This window comes from Protopterus annectens, chromosome 7.part0 (genome assembly GCF_019279795.1).
Source record: "Protopterus annectens isolate FY-2018-M chromosome 7.part0, PAN1.0, whole genome shotgun sequence".
In the NCBI taxonomy this organism is placed as follows: Eukaryota; Metazoa; Chordata; order Ceratodontiformes; family Protopteridae; genus Protopterus; species Protopterus annectens.
This window is the reverse complement of record NC_056739.1, coordinates 1,844,796,691-1,844,820,012: the sequence shown is the minus strand read 5'-3', so window position 1 is coordinate 1,844,820,012 and position 23,322 is coordinate 1,844,796,691.

The window sequence follows — 23,322 nt, the reverse complement described above, 5'->3', positions numbered from 1 at the left end:
CTATCTGTCTATCTATGTATATCTGTCTATATATCTGTCTGTATATATATATATATATATATGTGTGTGTGTGTGTGTGTGTGTGTGTGTGTGTGTGTGTGTGTGTGTAGTGAGAGAGAGAGATACATGGATAGCTATAGATGTGTGTGTGTGTGTAAATATATAAATATATATATATATATATATATATATATATATATATATATATATATATATATCTATATATATATATATATATATATATATACATATATGGTTTCACTTTATAATCCTGAAATACTGAAATGTCAAATTTCAGTATTTTGAGACCATAAAGTCGAATTTTTAAAATAGTGAATCTTCATAACTGCAAATACGGAAATGTCAAAGTCGCGGTTATGGTGTTCCAGTACATAATGTGGGCCTGATGTACGGTTTGGTGTGTGGATTTGGCTGGAGATTAAGGTAAGTGAATATTATTTAAGGGTTTTGGGTAGGTATTTGATTGTATGTGAGTGTGTTCAGAAGTTTTAGGTCTGGGTTAGGGTAGGTAGGTGAAAATATGAGTGTTTACGTGTTGAAAGTGGTGGTGTTTGTGTGTGAGGGGACTGCAGAGTGTGTAGTGGTGAGTTTACTGTATTTTTCTGTTTGGTGCGACCTCGGAGTTAGTATATATATGTAGCGGAGGTGTGGGGACGCAGGGGCACTTGCCCCCCTGCTTATTTGTAGGGTAGGTTTGTTTAATTCTGGTTTTGTGTTTGTGTGTGTTTTGTTTGTTGTTGTGTGGGAAGGATGGTGTATGTATTGTCTGGTGTGTTTACGTTCGTGATTTTGACTTTCGTGCTTTTGCAGTTTCAGTATTTTGCAAATTCGGCTTTATAGTCTCGAGATACTGAAATTCGATATTTCTATATTTCAAGATTATAAAGTGAAACTATATATATATATATATATATATATATATATATATATATATATATATATATAGAGAGAGAGAGAGAGATACACACACACACACACACACACACACACACACATACATGCATGTTTATATGTACATGTAGATATACACACGGGTTTATGTAAATAGTCAAAGTACACTTAGGTCAACTTCTTTTGTTACATGACAAAGTTATCAAACAACAGGACTATCAAAATAAGGCATAGGTTCATAGGTTTATAGGTAGGTACTAGGCTATCTGCCCGAGGGCATTTATAAACCTAGCCAGAGTGTGTCGGCTTTCGCCCCCCCATTGATTAATTAACTGAGCCTCTGTCAAGCAGAGCCAATGAAGTGATCCCAGGGGTGTACTTTCTGTTACCCATCCACTCGTCAAGGCTTCTCTTGAAGTGTGTTAGTGAGGGGTTCTGCCTAATGTAGTTAGGAATTTTGTTCCAAAGCATGGGGAGTCTCTGTGACAGGAATCTATCCCTCCAGCATGTTCTATTTATTGTTGTGGCGAGGTTTAGCTCACTAGAGCGCGTGGCTCGCAGTGACTTGGATTTCTTTAGGTGGAGCATGTCCATCAATTCTGAGTTGGACATGGCCTTGTAAGTCAGGCAGAGATCACCTCTGAGTAAACGATATGCCACTGAGTACAGCCAGAGTTTTTTTCAGTCGGGCTGCATAGGACATATGTTTGAGGCCAGTAATCCTCTTGGTGAGGTGCTTTTGTGGTCTTTCAAGCTGTTGGAAGTGTCTTGTGAGGTACATCCCAAATGGGGCATTGCACTCTATGATGGGTCTGATGAGTGATGAGTAGAGGGGCACTATAACCTCTTTATTTCGAGATGTAAACCCCTTAGTAATTAGATGGGCCACACAGAAGGATTTCCTAACTACTTTGGCAATATGATTGTCAAAGGAGAGATTACTATCTACCTGGGTCCCCAGATCTCTTATTACCTCTTCTGTATTAAGGGGGCTGCCGCCTATGTGGTAATTCGTGGGTGTTTTGTTTTTCCCAAATGGGATGACTATGCATTTTTTGGCATTTAGCTTGAGGCCACGACTTTGACACCAGGTGTCTGTCTCAGTAAGGCCTTTTTGGAGGATGTCCGTGTCAGCCGGAGAGTCAATTATGGCTATTACAGATGTCTATTACAAATATTACAAATGTATTTATTTAATACATGTTTTTTGCACAGGGACAAGGCCCCCTGCACCCTCCACATGGGAAATGCATTACCCACACTCCTGATAACTTAAATGTGCCAACTCTGAGATCTCATAATACCCGGGAAAACGTAAAGATTGCTTTTGTTGGCATTCTTTGATTTCACACAAATACCACATTTGCATTCATTTTGTTCAAAAGGAATTTTATTTGGCTACATGACATCAAATATAATGTATTTGACAAGAATGCGCTTTGACTACCCATCCAGGAACCATCTAACCATCTTTTGATTACACTTCTGTTTGCGACCCTGAAAAATAGATCCTGTTGCTGTTAACCCACAATGTATAAAGGTGTAGACATTTTGTAATTCTACAGAGTTTCAAGTTGTCATCTACAATTTTCAATAGTAGTCAAACTTAAGGAAGTCCAAAATTATTTTTTATTGTCAGTACTGTAAAGGTTCAACACCTGCATGAATATATACCATCTCTTCCATGTTTTTCTTATTCTTATTCCTACAATAAATAAATAAATAATAAAAATAAATAAAATAAAAACAAAATCAGAGGTTTTCCAGAAACGTTGAATAGCTAGACATTTGACAGTATGTGACACATTGATTTGTCACTGTGTCTGCAGTTCTGGCTTGAGTCTGGGAGAAAAATACATGAATCAGTAGTGCCAGTTTTGGAAACAAGAATAGCAAAAACATCAGGGTAACATACAAAGGTACCTATAAGGCTACTTAAAATCAGTAGTGTTTGATTTTCCGTTACAGAAAAGCACACATTTCTGTGCTCTGTGTGCTACTGTTTTCTTCTTCAAAATCATGTGGTTTGAAAAGTTTTACTTTCAAGTTTACCAAATGCAGACAAATTGGATTGGTTAAATGTAATGTTTTCCATGAGGGATGTACACTATTTTCGCATCACTCTGAAAATCTTGAGCTGCCTGCTATTTAGGTGTATTTTATATATATAACATTGATATGAAAATAAAGACTGGCGATACTGATGATGGATTTAGATCATAAATATGGTAAATATATGTGGCACAGCTTTGCACACTCAGAATTCGTCATCCATACAGCAACCTCCTAGGTCTTCATGATACAAATCAGACTCCCTAAGAGACATTAATAATTGAGGCCACTTACATAGTCTTTCCAAATGTCTTTTTGCATTGCTTAATGATTATTTATTCAACTGTTTCTATATCCATTATGTTATATATCAGTCTTTGTTCCACCTGGTAGAAACTTGGATAACTCATTTAATCCAGAAATTATTTCCTTGCTGAATCTGCTGCAGTAATAGTTTGACTTTCAAAAGCTGTCAAATGTGATGGCAGAGTGCTTGTGAAGCAGAAATCAAGTTCTATGCATTCATATTCTTGCTGAATAAGCCTTTCACTAAAAAGTTAAGAATGTGTGCAAAGCATGTCCAGTAAGAGACATTCTCAACTTACAAGACTAGCAACTTTTATAATGTCATCGTACACTACACATGTCATTTCCAGAAACTTAGAACTTGAGCAGTCTGCAAAAAGTGATAAAGCCTCCTAAATCGTTCACACCTATAGCTCCATTTATGCAATCTTCTTACCCATGCCTACAGCATGAGCAGTCAAATTAAATTGTTCCTATTATGCCTGCAACTCCTGTGTGTACTGCTAACTGTAAATAGAAACATTTCCTTTAAGTGAGCAGCTAACAATGCACAATTGTAACTGGTAAGTCCTATGATTGTGCATCAACTGCAATATAAAGTAGCAGCTGCCATTAAAAATGTCCTTACTTTTTCATTAAACTCTCTGGTTGATTCCCTGTGCAGTTCAGACCACATAATGCAAGAAGCAGATCACATGGAGCACTGCCACTGTTTTCAATAACTGATGATGATATGGTGATACAGGAAAAATGGAATTTTGATTTATTTTCTTCTTTTTTGCAGACTGCTGCTTTGTGGAGGTTGTTTCCAGCCATTGCTTTCTGAGATTAAGAGACAAAAAAATTAAGCATAGCAGTGACCAATCAGATTGCGAGATGGCTGTGCAAGAATTTGTCATCACAGTTAAATTGCATGGTGCCATGTGCTTTAGCTGTACTGATACAGGGATCTACAGGGATAGTTTTCTTTTGCATGTATATATGCTTAATATTATTTTAGGCAGGAAACCAGAAAGACCTGTAGGCAATGGTGAGAAAAATCATTGCCCACAGCAGAATGCAGTGTTTTTTTTATTAGTTTCACCATGATCAATATGGGTGGGGGTCATGGTGGAGATCCCGGTGCTTAATACTTCAGTTGTGCAGATGTGCAGATCTTCAGGCACTGCTTTCTTTTGAAGGTATCTGTGCAATTATATTTTCTGGTGGGAACACAGATAGAGGGGCAGTGGTAACAATAAACACTTCCCACATCAGAATACAGAAGTTTTTTCTTAGTTTACCTCAGTCAACATGGAGGGCCAGTTACCTACACTGTGATCAAATCAGCATAGAATGAATGCCACCTTGTGATACAGAAGCCACCAAACAACCTACTCATTGGCTCATAAGACTATTGGCAAACAGAACATCAAGACACACCTGGTAGACAGCATACAAGGCAGTACTGTACAATGACTGCAATAATATGCAAAAGTACATCAAAGCAGCAAAAGGATGCCAGTTCCTTGTTGGTGCAGTGGTCAAAGGAATAGTCTTGTAAGTACAATGTCTGTAGTTTGGGCCTGCATGTGGGCTTAATTATTGTCTTCGTGCAGACCCATTTGACAAAATGATCATGCCCATGCTATATTTTATTTATTTATGTATGTATGTGTGTGTGTGTATATATATATATCTATATCTATATATATATATATCTATCTATATATATATATATATATATATTGTTTATTCTAAGATCGCAAGTTAAAAATTTTCACCACACAGAGTGGCTTCTTCAGGCAAATCTAAATGCAACAAGTGCAGCCACTATTTAAATACAAACTAGAATTGTCACATGATATATATACTAGTCATGTAACACATTTAAGAACAATGTGAGATGGTCATGTGATGTATAAATGGTAGTCATGTGGCACATTTAAAATGAAATAAAATTCCATAAAATTCAACATTTAATATTTAAATATGCAAATAAAACATACTAAAATCCAAAAGGTTGAATGTATATTTACATAATCATTTCATACTTTCAAATGTAAGTCATTAAGAAGTGGTTTCAAAGATATGTGCCTATTCAGACTTGGAGACGTGCATTTTCAAGCATAAAATCCAATACAATTTATTTAGTTCAGTGTAATGAGAAATGTTATCACCACACAAAGATTCATAAACAACATGCAAAATACAAAATTTAAAATCATGCTCTGGCCCTCTATCAGCTTTGTGTTTATACAGTACATTAGTTAATATCTATCTCAATCTCAGAGATATACATTGTTTCAATTTTTGATTAGTCTTACCTACATAGTAAACATCACAGTGTATACACAAAGCCAGATATAAGAAATTCCTAGTATTACAATTCCCTGTTGCTCTTAACTCAAATTCTTGACCAGTCATTGGATGAATAAACACTCTATCAGTATAGATATACTTACAACAGACACAGTTTGCACACTTAAAGGTACCCTTTTTAGTGGTTGTGACTAGGGTAGGAATGCATAGTTGCTCTTTATAACAAAGTAATTGTTTCAGATTACCATTTCTCTTATACCCAAACTGTAGTCTATCTGAGATCACTGTTCTTAACTTGGGTACATCCTGCAAAATATGCCAGTATTTATTTATAATTTGTCTAACAGTGTTGTTTTTTTTTATTATAAATTGGCATGCATCTCACTGTCCTCTTTGGTTTAGAAACCAAGGGAATACTTCTATCAGTAACTGCCTCAAAAGAGAAAGTGGATCTGGCTGCCTGATTTTATTAGTAATGCTATTTACTACTTGGGTGTTATATCCTTTCGTAGTTATTTTCCTTAGCTGATTATTCATCAGGTAGTCAGATGTGTTTAATCAAGTTACTCACATCATATGATTCCTGACTACATTATCAAATATAAGCTGAGTGCGCATGCTACTTCTTTGTAAATAGGAGTTCCGTTTCACAGGTTCCTTGTAGAGTGCAGTAGCAAGCATACTGTCGGTATTCTTATATATAGTGATGTCAAGGAAATCAATGTGAATGAAGGCTACATTTATTCTAAACTTTAAAAAGCTGGATGTGTTTGAAATAAAATGAAAAAAATAACATCAAACTGTTCTATATTGCCACTCTATAATAGAAACAGATCATTCACAAGCTGTCAGTAAAATAAAACCTTACTATTAAATGGATTTTTAGTTGCTAAGATGAACCTCCTCTCCCAAATATACATAACAATGAACAATGTATGCAAACATGTTAGTGACAGGTGTGCCCATCGCGACACCTTTCATCTGTTTGTATATTTTTTTTCTGAAAGTGAAACACATTACTTGTGAGGACAAACATTAGCAGTTGGCACCGTATATTTAAGTAAGCCTGCTTGTATTCTGTGAAATCTAACAAAAATTCTTTCACTGATTGAACCCCAATTTCATTTGGTATCGTGATAAAAAGGGACTCATCATCTAGGGTTGCAAAGTAGCAAGCATTAGCACTATGATATTGTGAACAGTGTTGTAACTGCTATAAAAAATGAGTCGTGTCTCTAATGATAGTGCCTATTTTCTCAAACCCCACTCTAAGCTGAGTCTCTAAAAACTTTGAGATTGGTTTAGTGACCCAACCATTAGCTGAGACTTATAGGTCTAAATGAAGGGTTAGTCAGGGATTTGTGTATCTTGGGTATACCATATATGAATGAAGTCATAGGAAATTCAATAAAAACATAGTCAAACAGTTCCCTATTGATCTTCTCTTCATTCAAAAAAGTAAGTAAAAACTCATGCACTTTATACTAATCAGTTTAGTATATTCACATTTAGAAATAAATTCATAATCCTGTCTAGATAATATTTTGCTCATATTCTCAATGTGATACACTGTATCAAGTACCACAATTCCCCCACCTTTGTCAGCACCCTTAATAGTACTGTCTGCATTATTCAGGAGAGTTTTAATAGCATTGTATTCCTCAGATGAAAGGTTGTAAAAAACATTCTGCTTCTGTTTGTAACAAGTCTCATACATTTCACCCTCAACAGCACATTCAAAAACCTGAATTATACTGTTGCTAGCTGGTACAAAAGTGCTGGAGTATTTAGGAATACTGTCAGTATAAATGTGCTTATCTGTAGAACCAAAGAGTGTCTTCAGGTTAAGTGTTAATACAAAATTTTTAAATTCAGACAATGTTTTTGAAATATCAACAGTGCATGCAGGAATGAAAGTTAAACTTTTCCGTAAAACAGATAGTTCATTTGCACTCAAAGGATAAATTAAATACCAGTTGTAGATTCTCACCTGATTTCTCATTCTCAAATTTTGCAAAGTATTTTTATGACATTGTTGGTTAGGTCATTTCTCTTTCAGTGGTTGAGATTCTGGTAGTGGTAAAGGTTTCTCTAAAAAAAAGAAATTCTATGGGGTCAAGTGCTCTAACAGCATTAATGTCTATTAAAGTTTGCTGTTCAGGTTCATTACAAGTTGCACTGTTATTCCATATAGATAGTGAAGGAGGAACCGGAAGTGACTTCATGTCCTTATTCACCAATCATCGTAAGATCACTGGTGGGTCTATCAAATTAGTTGTCATCAGTTGTTCAGCAGGTTGCCGAGGTTGTGTATTGGTAGCTAGCTCAAAATGCTTTAAAAATGGACTATTTCCTTCACTCTTCAAAACAAACACATTACCACTTTTAAAATCATTTATATCCCTCCTTAGTGTCCTTTTCTTTGTTTCTATAAGCCTCTTTTCAAAAGCTGAAATGTGCTGACAGGTTTCAAACCAAAGATAAGTATAGACATTCTGCTCTATGGCAGAAATCAACTTAGTATATAAAGATTCAACTTCAGCTCTCAAGTCAATTTCTGTCAGCTCAAATAAGGCATTCATGAGCTCTATATACCTAAATGAGCAGCTTAAATTAATAAGCTGTCATCTTTTAAGTACATTCTGATATATAATTCAGAAAAACTGGAAAATTTTAGAAGGGAATGGAGAATTATTTAAAACTACAGGTAGTACTCCTCATTTTGTGTTTAAAAATCGATACAATCTTAAATCCTTATTGCAACATGACAACACAAAGTACCCTCCCATTAATTTGCTCACTAATAAAACTAATGGAATATTTAAATGTGGCACATGTAGATGGTGCCGGTTTATTTTAGAAGGGCCATTCGTCTTGGTTAGTGGTCATTCAAGAAATTTAGAAGTCCCAGGACATTTTACATGTAAAACTGAAGGAGTTGTTTATATTAGTCTTTGCAGTGGTTGCTCAGCTTTTTATATAGGGATGACAACTTGAGCATTATATGATAGAATCAGAGAGCATCAATATGCTATTAAAAAAGTAGACACGAACAATGCTCTGTACAAGCACTCTATTGAGTGTGGGAATTATAAGACATTTTTATTTTCTATCTTAGAGCAAGTTTACCTTGATTTAAAAGGTAGAGATTTTAAAAACATGGTTGAACAGAGGGAGACACATTGGCAAATTAAATTAAAAGCTGACAAAAAAAACAGGGTTAAATGAGAGCATCAACATCAAATGTTTTTTAAAGGACAGAAGGTTGTGTTTGAATAAATGAAGTAATATTTTAATTATATAATTGTTTAATTGGTTAATGGTTTTATTGCTATGGTTATATGAAAAGTGTGTCTTTTAACTATGGTTGATTTAATTGTTCTGAAGAAGTCCAAGAGGCAAAAGTGTTGAAATAAAGAGTAGCACACTAAAGTTTTTTGTATTTCTCTCAAGTATTTACTGTTATCTGTGAATTTTGTCAGTGAATTGTGCTTCAGGCAGTTGGACCAGTATTTTTCAGTGTTACATATGCTTAGTTGATGAGTAATGTGTCAAAAAGTATACATGTTTAAAAATCTTAGCTCAAGAAATGAAATGTACGTTATGTTACTATATAAAAATATATTAGTTCAGTCTTAGAGTACAGTGACATTTCTTGTATATACAATGCAGGTCAGTTGTATGATCTTGAGAAAGTACAATGAAAATCCACAAAGAGAATTTTGTTTTACAAATATTAGAGATACAACTATTGATGCAAAGTACCTAAATTTATTATTCATTATTATTATTACATCCTTGGTAAATTAATATTTTCCTACAAAGTCTTCCAGACTATAGTTTGCAAGCTATCTTGAATGTAAAAATATACAGCTGTGCTTTAATACAGAAAAATTAGGCTATGAAGTTTGATTTAGATACTATAGTAAAACAATTGTGATACTTTTACTTAACACAGAGACAGGTAATGTTATGGAATAAATTGCCACCTCATATTAGAGACAGTAAGAGCTTAGAATCCTTTAAGAGGCAACTGGATTTTTGGGTTGGGGAAAAGTGTTTGATCCAGAAATCATGGAGTCAGCATTGTTATAGCCATAAGGCTGCAACACTCGTACACAACTTATGAATGTATTAACAGTTTTCCAAATATTTATACTGTTTTGCTTTTCAGCATACATAGTTGTTATATTTATATAAATGTCTAAGTCAGTTTTCTACTTTAAAGCACTATCAAACAGCATTTCATAGGACCAGTCAACGCAAAAGTTCAGGAATGCCTCAAGATAAAATTGAGTCAGTAAGTAAAAATTTATGATTTGTTTTCTTTCACAATTATGAACATGTGCAATATTAATATCTGCATTATTAGTTTATTCCACAAGGAGTTTATGTAATATTTCATTATTTCAAATAAAAGCTTACATAATACTAGGAAACGTCTCACTGCTCTGTGATGCCTAACTACCAACATTTTGCAGATATTTATACTTGTTTAGCAAAAACAAAAAGCAATATTTGTGTATATGTTCATATTTTATGTAAATATTTGTAATAGTGTCTACACAGTGGCACTGGGGAATAGCTTTTCACAGGACAGTACACAGGCCTGTAATATCTGCTGACCCAAACTGGTGGAGGTGAGAAAAGGTGATGTTTTAGCTAATTATGACTAGGTGCTATATTAATATTTCTGGTAATAACTACATGATACTTCATGGTATCAAATGAAAGCTTACATATTTCTGGAAATGTTGTCATTGTCAAACTACCACCACTCTGCAGGTATGTATTCTTATTTAGAAATTTGCAGTAGCTACAGAGGATAAATGCTGTATGCTGTAGATCCTGTGGTACAGGATTTGATTAATTCAGCTCTCATTTGCCTACCAGTCAGTGCATGGAGGCAACTTGGAATTTGGTCTGGGCTCCTCAGTAGTTCTCTGTCTATGGACTGCAAACCTAGTAACAACATAGGAGCCTGCAATATCCATAGATGCATAAATACCAAGTATTTAAAAATATTCTTTGGCTTTGTTCACCTGGACACATAGTGGAACAACATTCCACATGCTCAGTAATTACAGAAGTCAGGAATTGCTCCTCAGGCAAATATGGTAATCAGTATCAGAGCAAATGTGAGATATTTTCTGGAAATATTATAAATGTATACCATATTTTATTAATTATATTAATAATTTGAACCAAAATGAGTTTATATGGTATGCCATGGTATCTAATGAAAGCATATACAATGCTGGAAAAACTTTGCACTGATAGTCGGTATCTAACTAGCACTGCTTTGCAGCTATTTAGACTTATTGGCCAATAAATGTACACATACAAAACATAATTATGCAACTGTCTCAAAAAATAGAGTGGCATCTATAAAAATGCTTTGCAGCAAACTGAAGATCACATTTGCATTAACAAGCATCATGCTGATAGTTGCGGTCTACCTGCTATGGTTACAAACATATGAACAGCTGTTTGTATAATTGTAATAATAAAATTATGCATTATTTAAATGCTTGATCAATAAAAATTCACTATTACATCTGACTGTCATATTATCTCCATTGTGAAGAAAAACATGTTGAAGAACTTTCATATTTTAACTTTATTTAGAACTTTTACAATTCTCAAACTGCTCATTTGATTACTGAAAAGTTGCAAAACTGCTTTCCCAGGAAGTTAGGTGAAGTGAATCCTGTTCAGTCAGAAAATCTACAAGTGTCATGGTGTGAAAATTTCAACTTAGCCTAGGAGTTAAGAAGGGGACTTAATTTGATTATCTAAACCAAATCTGAAACTGTCCAACTGCTCCCCAGCAAAATTTGACAGATTCATGCTTGTGGATGCAACTTCCAATGCTGTGAATAATAGTGTGGAATGACAAAGGAGAAAGCAGCTGTAACTGAAAAGAATCAAACAAGCATTTGTCACTGCCAAAGGCTGGTTTGCTTAGCACTGGAAGTGTTGCATTGGGGTACAATAGACTAATGGGATGACAGTGGTGGAGGTACAAAATAGCTTAAAACAGAATGCCATTTGTAGAGGATATAAAGTATGGAAAATAAGATGAAATATTCATATTGCCTGTATGTTGTTCTTCTTTCGGCTTTTCCTGGTTAGGGGTCACCACAGCGGAACTCCGGTCCGCTAATGATTGACAGTAGATTTTTATGGTGCCTAGGTGCCAGCCCGACACCCAACCTTCAACAAAGGCACGCCCATTCACACATGTCTTTCGAACACCACTCGTCCGTGGGGAGGACATGCAGACTCCACACAGAAGGCGCTCCAGCCGAGAATCAAATGGGAGAACCTCTTGCTGTGAGGCAACAACACTATTGCTGCACCACCGCGGCTTTTGCATATTGTCTGTATATGGTTCTTATTTCTCACATTTGGATATTTTACTTCACGTAGATAATAGCTGGTTCATGATGAATTGGGAAGCAACATACGTCTGATAAGCCCTATTCACATGCCCAGTAGCAAGGCGTAATATACACATTATAGCCAGAGGGATATTTAACTTAATTTTATTTGTGAGAAAATGTCATTTGGTGCAATGTTTAATGAAGAGATAACCCAAATGGACTGTCTGACAAGTAGTGCTGTGTGATATCTGATAGTGGCAAGTTGTAATCAAGTATAAGCAGGAAAATTATTTTACTTTGCTATATGTACATGATTATAACTACATATATGTGAGGATGAGTATGATACACCATGCAAAGGCTATATTTATTCAACCTTATTGTATCTTAAAAAAGGTGATCAAGGAGAAACAGTATACAACAACATAGTCTTGCATTTTACTCAACCCCAATAAAATACAGCATCTAGAAATTATATAAAAAAATATACTACATTAATAGGCTTATAAAAAGACAATCTTTGGGCGGCAACATACAGCAACATGTTTCTGACAATTTGGTAAATGCTGTTGGGCAATACCTGCTAGTAAAAATAGACAAATATAAGCAAGAGAAATGTTTCACCTTATTTCACATGTACTGTGTAATGGGGATGTAACACAAAGGAAAAGAGTTGTGCTTTATAACATGATCACTTGAAGTAATATAGTCTCAAGTAAAGTGTTGTGTGCTTGATTAATTATTGCAGCCTTTAGATGCTAAGCTCTGTTATGCATTATAGATTTCATGCAGCCTCAAGTTATTGTTCTGTGCATGGTAGAATTAACAAGGACATGGGAAGTCAAACATTTTGCTTTGAACTTAAAGAAAAAGGGGAAGCAACATGTATAATTTTAAAATGATTGTTGTAAAGCATATTTTACACATTTTCAAATATCATTTTAAGTGCTGTTTAATGGGTAAGATACATTCTACAACATGGTATTGATTGTCATGTTATTAAGTCCATGTATGTTGCTTTCCACAGAATAAGTAAATGAGTCTGAAATAATATGTTGTATATGCAGTTGAATTAATACAGCCTCAATCTGCTAAGCTATATTGCATGTGATAGAGTTAATGCTGACTGCATATGCATTGAGTGTGCTTGGTATCATTAAATCAAGTGGGAAGTAGGAGACTAGTTTTATACACATTAAACTGAAACATTTTGCTTTGCACTGTATAATCATGGAGACCCAATGAACGGCATATGAAAATGATCACAGGTAATAAACATACAGTGTTAAACTTCAGAATATAAAATATAATACAGGGATTGTTAGTGAGGAGGAAAACCCTGATTATTGTTTTCAATTTCTTTTCTTTTCCTTTATCCTCCACATTACTCTTTCTTCATGAAATCCTTCATAATGATGTTGATAAGCTTTTATCAGCAGCACATCATTTTGATGTTTTATTACTTCACAAACTGGTTTGCTTTTTGCCATTTGTTGTTTTTTATACTCTGAGTTGAAGAATCTTATGGAAGCAATGTATAACACTTGTGCATATACTCAAGTGCTTACACACACACACTGACATGCATACACATGCTGACATGCACACTATATATATATATATATATATATATATATATATATATATATATATATATATACATATATACATATATATATATATATATATATATATATATATATATATATATATAGATCTACTTCACATTACTGAAAACTCAAAATACTGCATTTCATTTGACTGAGACCACAATATCTAATTTTCAAAATACTGAAAACTCATTTGACTGTCTCATTATACTGAAAGCTTACAATGATGAATTTCAAACTACTGAGTTTTAAGCCATAGACATGCACACTTACAACATCAATGATTAACTCTTTCCTAAACTTAAAAACTACTTACTTATCCTTTTAACAGAAAATGGATGATAAAAAAATAGGTGGGGGACTGTGTCCCCACCCCCCCAACTATATATAATAACTCCAGGCTTGCACTACAGTGGGGAAAAGGGCATATATCTTTTACTTACCTTACAGTACTGTGCACACTGACACTACTGCTAGGAATGCATGAAACATCTTCCATATTACCTTAGATACTTCCCATAAAAATGTAAAGAGAGATATCCACGTTTAGAAACACTACACCACAACTTTCTACACCACTATCGGTATTCTGGCAGTTTGCACATTGTTACGTTAATGTTTTTTTCAAAAATCTATCTATCTATCTATCTATCTATCTATCTATCTATCTATCTATCTATCTATCTATCTATCTATCTATCTATCTATCTATCTATCTATCTATCTATCTATCTGGGTCTACCTGTAATTATTGAAAAGCCACTTCACTGAAGTTCACAATGATGAAACGACATTGCCGAAAACATAATTGTCTGAAGGTGCACATCACCAGAGTTTTACTCTGGGAAAGGATATGCTTGACCACCAGATAATAACGAACACACTACAGCATATTATACTAAACCCACCCAAGGGAGGGGGGTCACAATCCACATCTGGAGGGTTGCACCCCCAAACCCCCCAACTAAATATACCACCTCCAAGATTGCACCATAGTGGAGAAAAGGGCAAATTTCCCCATGGTGGCCAAGTCTCTCCTTTCCTGGAGTAACACTCCAGTGGTGTGTGTGACAAAGGGAGATACTACCAGCACAGCTATCTGGAATTTTATAAATAATTATATGTCATTTGTGAATATCAACATGATCTATATAAGATGCCTGTGTTACAAATGTATCAGAACTGTATGTCATGTGTATATCAAACTGCTGGTAAAAAAGTGTGTGTTAAAAAGGTTTTTGCAAAGTGTTGTTTGAACTGTAACCACAGTGAGTCCTACTGGAATAGAACAGAAATGTACATGCACAATTATAACTGTTTAAATGTATGCATTTTAACATTGGAAACTGGAATACAGGAGGTTAATTTCAGAAAAATAGTTAAAATTAAATTACTTTATGGCTAAACAATAAAATATATATTTCAGTTTTCAATGCAGCCAGACACAGAGTATGTGCTGAGAAGCTTCCTATATTGTCTTTGGAGTGAACTAATTACTAGTTTGGAAATGTGAAGTAATGCAATTGTTTTATGACTTCCAGCATCTGCCAAAGATCTGAGATATATGTATTTTCACAGGTAGATGCTAAATACTGCCAGATTCCAGCAGTGTGGGTTTCACCTGGGATAGAGTCAGATGACAAGAAATTATGTCATTCTGCCAGCTATCCCAGCAGTAATATTTGAGATATCAGTTTGAGAACTCTCTTAGAGAGACAGTGCATTCTGTATTCTGTCTTGGACCTGGCATCAACAAAAATCCATTTGCCACACATCTGCCTTGCTCTTAAGTAAGTTAACTAGGGTATAGTAATTATCTTAGATTCAGTCAGGAATGTAGCAAAGCTAAATTTAGATATGTTTATTTATTTGAGACTGTCCTGCAATGTTGTTTTAAATATTTCCTGTGATTTTGTACTCTAATGTCACTGTGAATAAATGTCACTGTGAATAAATACTGAGTATTTTCTTGTTCTTTTATTATTTATTATTAAATATATTTAAACCTTTCATTGTGTTGTGAGACATATTTAAGTTTTGAGAGTACTTGTATATTTATTTGGTGACACTGTGTGGGCTACTCCTAATAGCCTTGCTCTTGGTCAAAGTACCATTTGTATTAATATTAATATTACACAGTAAGACTGGATATCCTTTGTTAAGGGCCTTACAGTAGCTGATAAAAAGATGACTGGTGGCAATGATAACTACCTTATAGTCTGGGAAAAGGGGGGCATAGCTAGTAAACCTGTGCCAGCCTTTTCCAGGTGTGTGTGTGTGTGTGTGTGTAAATCAAACCGCAAAGAGTGTGTGTGTCAGCTACTTGGGCAGGGACACGTAGCACTGGTTGGACAGAGAGGGTGCTGGTGGTCTTGGCTTGGCCACTCTGCAGAGATCTCAACTCTATAGCTGTGCCAGTGAGTCTTATGGGGATCTGGAGAAAGAGGGAGAAACCAGCCCCAGACTGACTGTGGTCTCTGTGTGCTCTTAAGAGAAATTGCAGTTGATGCTGAGAGCTGCATCTGGAAATACTGTGTATGTACCTGTTATCCTCCTTGATTACTGGTCCAGTGGTGGTTCTTCACATTATTGGTGGCAGTAGTGGGATCACCACATCACATACTGGGAGTTTTCAGCAATGTCATCTCGTCGTAAACTTCAGTGAAGTGGGTTTTCGATAATTACAATTAGACTCTCTCTCTCTCTCTCTATATATATATATATATATATATATATATATGAGATGGGCAGTGTTTTTACAAATTTCTGTGAAATACATGAGCTTGACTTTTCATTTGGTAAGACATTTTCTTACCATATAGATGCTTACGTCTACAGGTATGAAATGTCCAGCAACATCTGGGGTGTTTCCTTGCTCTTCACGTTTGGTCTGAAGTAAATTATATAGCGTTGCTTTTCAAAATAATTTCTGGGCATCTCTGTTACATAATTATTGTTGTTATTTAAAGAAGGGAATTTTATTTTATTTAATTTTAAGTTTGCTTTTGCTTATTGGGTTTGTATGCAGGGATTTAGTAAAAAAAAACTTGTCATCAGGATTCCAGTGTGAAGAGCTCCAAAATAATGCAATCATTTTAAAACAGACATCCAGTGATATACATTAACATATATTAATTAATATAATTTGACAATTACACATACATTTGCTAATTAGATTACATTCATATGAAAATAAAAACAACCATTACAGTATAAAAATACATATGCATAAGAAGGTATGGAACATTGAACATTTGTAGAGGTGTATTAATGTGCCTGTCAAATAGATAACGCATTATGTGATTAGTAGTTAGAAATTCAAAGAAAGGGAGGTGGAGGAAGTAACAAGGTAGGGCAGAAAATATTAATATTGTAGTTAAGAGGTCAGATATAAAGAAGGTTAAGAGACAATTATATAACATAAGGTTTGTATTAGAAGTAAAGATGTGAGCAGTGTCACTATGTATATAGCTGGAAGATCCTAGTAAAACCTTTCAGGTATTTGGTGAAAACTGGTTGTGGGGTATAGGATTCTGAGTGAAGAGAAATGGTTTGAAAATATGACCAGCTGAAGATAACAGTGAACTTTTTTCTGAAGATTAACAGGAGCAGATCTGTTGATTTGACAGATGAAGTTTTAGTTCTGTTTTAAATGAGTTTGCATTCTGAATGGATTTTAGTGATAGTGGGATGTGGTTCCATAGTTTAGCTACACTATTTACATATAGAGAGCTACCAACAGCATTTGATAATGTGGTTATAATAATTAGTGATTTTTCTCTAGGGCATAAAATTCCTTTAGGGATATAGTGATATATTAAGTTGTTAATGACTGTGTAATTTTCTGTTTTATAGAGGAGTCTGTGTATTGTAGCTAGCTGAAAAAGAACTAGGTGATGCAATGGTTCTAACCAGTTTAATTCTCTGAGGACTAGGCAATGGTGAGTTCTATTATTATAGTTTACCGCAAAGTTGGCTATTTTATTATAACATCACTCAAGTTTTGACAGTTGTGAGACTTGATGTTCTGTGAAAATTGGGGCAGCATTGAGTTGAGATGGTAAGTAAGAAAGTAGAGGCTATACATTTTCTGGCTGTGTTAGGAAGGTAGGTTTTTACTTTGTATAATGTATCTAGCTTTTGATACATTTTAACCATTTGTAATACATGGTGGCCAAATTTCATCTGGTCATCCATGATGACATCCAGTAATACTGGGTAGTTTACTTATTCTATCATGTTGTTGTTGGCAGATATGATCATGAATACTATTGTTTTGGTAGATGTATGTTTTTGGGTGAAGAGCAGTAATTTTGTTTTTTTAGGTTATGCATTTGTAAATGATTTAGCCATGTTTTAGTTGATAAGAAGAATTGTTGTGTAAGGCCTTGGAGTTTAGAGAGAGATTTTGCAGAGCAGATTAGGGGTGAATTAGCAGCATATTAAACTAGGGTAGCAGTAACAGTGTAGAGGTCATCGATGAACATGTTAAAAAGTATGGGGCCTAGTGTAGATCCTTGTTGGACACAAACAGTAACTGGTACAAAGGTGGAAAATTGTTTTTTCATGTAACTGCTTGTGCTGTGTATGAGAGTAAGAGTTTCTGGTGGGAGACAATATCTAAAGCTTTTCCTGATTCTAGGAACATGGTGGAGACTAGCCATCTGGTATTTCTATGAATGTTGACAATATTAAAATTCAGCAAAGCAGTAATTGTGTCATGCTGAGAACAGAAGCCATGCTGGGTTGAAGACAGAAGCTGCATATCTATTAGATAGTTGAGAAGTTGAGTATGAATGCATTTTCGTATAATTTGAAAGATATGTATTGATTCCACCCTTGTGCAGTGAAATAATGAACTTTTTTTCATATTGAATGGACTTTATTTTCAGATATGGATTGATTTATCAGACTTGAAAGTGAATATGCAATAGTCTTAACTGCTATTTTAAACTATTCACCGGATGGATTATTGGGGCAATTGTAGTACGCTTTAATTTTTTGAGGTATTCTTGATGGTATCTGTGGAACTGACTGAAAGAAGAAATGTTGAAAGAGATTATTTGATTGAATAGGGACCTCAAGAGTTTGATTGGTTACCTGGTTGATTAATGACTGTACTGCCTCCATAATGTGGGTAGTGAATTAGCAGGCTATGGTATTTTGTTTCTGTGTGCTTGATATTGGCTATGCAACTTAGCCTGGATTTAACAGTTTATTGGTTGAGGCCCAGAACAGTTTTGGATTATTAGTATGAATGCTTTGATTTTTTGAGTGGTAGGTTTTCTTATCATTGGTGACAAGATGTTTTGTCAGGTTTCTTAGTTGTGTATATGCTAGTAAATCAGAAACTGTTTTATTTTTTGATTGAATCCTTCCATGCTTTGCCTCTTTGTTTTATGAGTTATTTAGTTGCTAAGGATGGCTATGTTGAGAATGTGTAGTGTTATCTGTGCATACACTTCAGGGAGTTTGTTATAAATACTTCATAAGTTGGTATGGTATGGTCTATATAAAGGGCAGGGAGGGACTGTGGGTGAGATGGTATCAATAAAGGAGGTTGTAAAGGGCTAAAATGAAATTGTATGTGTCCTAGAAGGTTAGTGTATGTGTTTGCAACTGTACAAGTGGAAACATGGAAAAGTGCAGAATGTTAAGTTTCATTTCCTGAGCCTGAGGCAGCGTTCTTTCTAAATCACATGGTAAATGAAACTTATTCCATACTAAGCGAAAAATGTAGATAAAAAATTGCAGCTCTATTTTTACTAAACCTGACATATTTCTATTACATATTTAGTAATGGTCTCAAGAATAAACTGTATTGTGAACTGTATTATTTAAAATATTTTTGTTGGATGCTAGCAGTGGTATGACTGATAAAGTTTATTACTTTGTTAAAGTTTTTCTATGAAAAGATCATGAATTCTTTTGTTCGGGGAGATATGACTTCCTGAGTACTGTCTTCCACAGACATGTGTATTATTTCTTTTAATAAATTGTATTTTAATCTGTCATTGACTGAAGTTTATTTTATTATGGTTGAACATTAACAGATGGTGCCTTATATACTCAGATTTTTTTTTCAAACTTCCTGGAGCTGCTTCTACAGAAAAATCACTTTACTGGGCCCTTTGACAGTTTTCTGGCTAGTTTGTTTTCTGTATCGTCAGTTCACAATTGCACCTCTCTTTGGAATTTTCAGTCTTGGCAGACTTTCAGGTTTCATAGGTTCATAGGTGGGTACTAGGCTATCTGCCCGAAGGCATTTATAAGCCTAGCCAGAATGTGTTAGCTTTCGCCATCCCCTTAGATTAGTTCCATGTGCCTCTGTCCAGCAGAGCCACTGAAGTGATCCCGAGGTAAACTTTCTGTTTCCCATCCACTCGTCAAGGTTTCTTTTGAAGAGTGTTAGCGAGGAGCTATGCCTAATGTAGATTGGGATCTTGTTCCAAAGCATAGGAAGTCTCTGGGACAGGAATCTATCCCTCCAGCATGTCCTATTTATTGTTGCGGTGAGGTTTAGATCCCTAGAGAGTGTGGCTCGAAGGGATAAGGTTTTCCTTAGGTGGAGCATGTCCATCAATTCTGGGTTGGACATGGCCTTGTATGTCAGGCAGAGATCACCTCTGAGTAGGTGGTATGCAACTGAGTACAACTGGAGTTTCTTCAGTCGAGCTGCATAGGGCATCTGTTTGAGGCCATTGATCCTCTTGGTGAGGTACTACTGTGGTCTTTCCAGCTGTTGCAGGTGTCTTGTAAGGTACATGTAGCTTTTGTATGCATGTGGGTTAGTATGTGAATGGGATATCTTTTTTTTTTGTATTAGCATTTTAAGTTTTTTTTACAATGGAGCAGATGTGCATACTTTAAAAGAACTGGAGTATGTTATTCCTGAAAGACATATGTTTCTGAATTGTAGCAAAGATAGCTGTCTCTACTTATATAAATGGCTTAAGCTCACTAAAAATTATGGTAAATTGACTTTTCCACCTGCAGTTACTTTTGATAAAGTATTTTGTTAAACTTACAAAAAAGACTTAGAGAAAAAGGCAATAAAGTCCCTGCTGGCTGCTGGTCAGCCTTTTAGGCATGGCAGGTAGAATCTAAAGATAGAGACAAAGATTTCTGTAGTTTGTAGTTTGAAACATAATGCAGCTAAACTTAAAACACAGTTACAAGTGGCTAATATGATGTTTAATAGTCCTCAACATTTCTATTGTCAGGGACAGGATGATTATGGGCTCTATCCCCTTACGGAACTACAGAAATTACAACTTAGCCACATCAAGTCATCTGATGATGACTGCTTAGTTTTGCCCACCACACCACCACCACCACCTTATAATGCACCACCCAGCAGGATTTTGCTATCTCTTCTTTCACCTCAGCGATTATTACTCCACCACCTTCTCAAAGAATCTTCTGAATCATCCACCTCCACTAGCCAAATAACTCAACCTCCTCAGTCGTCTCCTTCCTCTAGATAACTTGAAACATCTTTCTCTTCTTCTGTTTTAGACTGTACCTGGTTTAAATGTCTCTGATGTTCATGAGCTTTCTGACATGATGTACAAAGGGGGTATTGCCTTCTCTTGCTAGACGACAAAAGCTATGAAGGAGTAAAGGGAGGGTATTGGGAAAATAGAGTGGAAGAGTGTGAACTAAGATGGCAGTTAAGGTGAAATGCCACAATGGTGCTAGGTATTAATGAACACACCTCCATTGCACCAATATTTAAGAAAAAACTATGTATTTATGAAGTGTATTTTTAAGCTCTTTTTCTTTAAGATGGAAATGTTTTAATTGTTTGAGATCACATGATAGTTTTATTTATTTTTTATATAAAGGATGTGATGTTACTTTTTGAATGCTTCTGATGAAGTCTAATGATGAAAGCACTTGACCATTTTTTATTATTTTATTAAAGTGCTTCATTGCATGCTATAGACTTGTGTTTTTTTATCATGAGCCTTATTGGGTACACCACCTCATTGATTTTGATTAGTTTAAAAGCTATGTTCATGTAAATTTGTTACTCAGTTCCCAATAATTATAGATGAGGATGGTTATTTTGGTCCTGATAAATTTAAAACAGATAAAGATTACTCTGATTCCTCCTTGGAGGAAGAGGGAGATAATGTAGTTACTCCAATCACCCACCTGCATCCTCTGTGAGAAGTCCCAAACTGAGCACATGGCAGCACCTTCCACTATAAATGTAGTCTGTCCTTGGTCTGCAGTTGATTTACAAACTACTTTGGACTCTTTCACACCAATCAGAATGAATCCAGCAAAATATGCAAGATTCTTAGAAGGTCATGTTCAGTTGCAAAATCCTACTTTAGAGGATCTCAGAGCAGTGACGGACACATCCATTCCACCTGATCTATTTAAATGTATTTGGGATCATGCTAATATACCAGACCCTATTCCCCAGCATACAGATGTAGAGACTTTCAGGCAACTAGGACTCACTTATTACAGGCTATTACTGCAGTATGCCCACCTGTACCTAACTGGTCCTGGATAAACACAGTCACACAGAGAGAGGATGAGTCAGTTGAATCTTATTTACAGTGCATGACAGACACCTTTAAAGCCTTCTTAGGCTATACAGAATCTACTGAAGGTCCATCAGCAAGTGGTCTCTCAGCTGCTTTGACAATGATTTATTGCCCTCCATTCGAGATCAGCTAAAAAGCTTTGCTTAACCTGGCCAAGTTTGGAGCTTCATGAACTTGGTAATCAGATTCAATATTTAGCAGACAACGTTATTCATGAAAAACAAGAGCGACAAGTGGAGCGACAAGAAAAATTATTAAACTTACAGCTCCAGCAGTTTACCAGAAATAGAGGGAAAAATAGAGGAGGAAGAGGGGGTGTAATAAATTTTAATTTTCTCATAATCAAGGACTATCTCCTCAGAATTTTAATAATACTCCAAATTCACAGGGATCAAATTCAAATCTGTTTCAATCGGGCCAAAATGGTCACTGGTGGGACAATTGTCCTTCCCTGCAGCCAATAGACATACCAATGCAGTCTAACAATCAATTTGATAATTAGCTGCCACCCACGTCAGCAAAATGTCCACCAAAATGTGAGGCTACAACCTCATATGTGGAACACTCCTTGGCATCCACAAGCTTTACAACAAGATAAATAGGATAGCCATGAACAGGAATCACAGTTATTTCTTTCATACCTGTACACCAGAAAGGACCATTTCTTAACATTAAAGTTCAAAACAGCAATATTCCCTTTCTACTAGATACTGGAGCTACTAGATCAATGTTAAATACTTCTGCAGCCAAGAATCTCTTTTTGTCCTGCCACTCACTGCGAGGAGTTGGGGTGTCAGGAGACTCTTTAGACTACTTCAAGACAGTTTCAGTTCCCATTCAGTTGGGACCATTGTCAGACCAACATGTTTTACTGATTGGAACCTCTACACCCCTTAATCTTTTAGGTAGAATCTTCTCTGTAAGTTGCAATGTACACTATTTTGTGCATTGGATGGAATATATTTAAATGCTCCCAGTGAGTCTCTAGTGATACAGATATGTGCTGTTGCAGGTATGTTGGATGAGGAAATGCTCTTTTCTTTCCTTACTGACAGAACCTGAACAGCCATCAGACAAAAAATTACTAAATACAGCTCTTTCATAATTATGGACAGCCCATGAAAATGACATAGGACTTATTAGAGAGGCTTCACCAGTGCAAATTACTTTAAAACCTCATGAGCCTCTGCC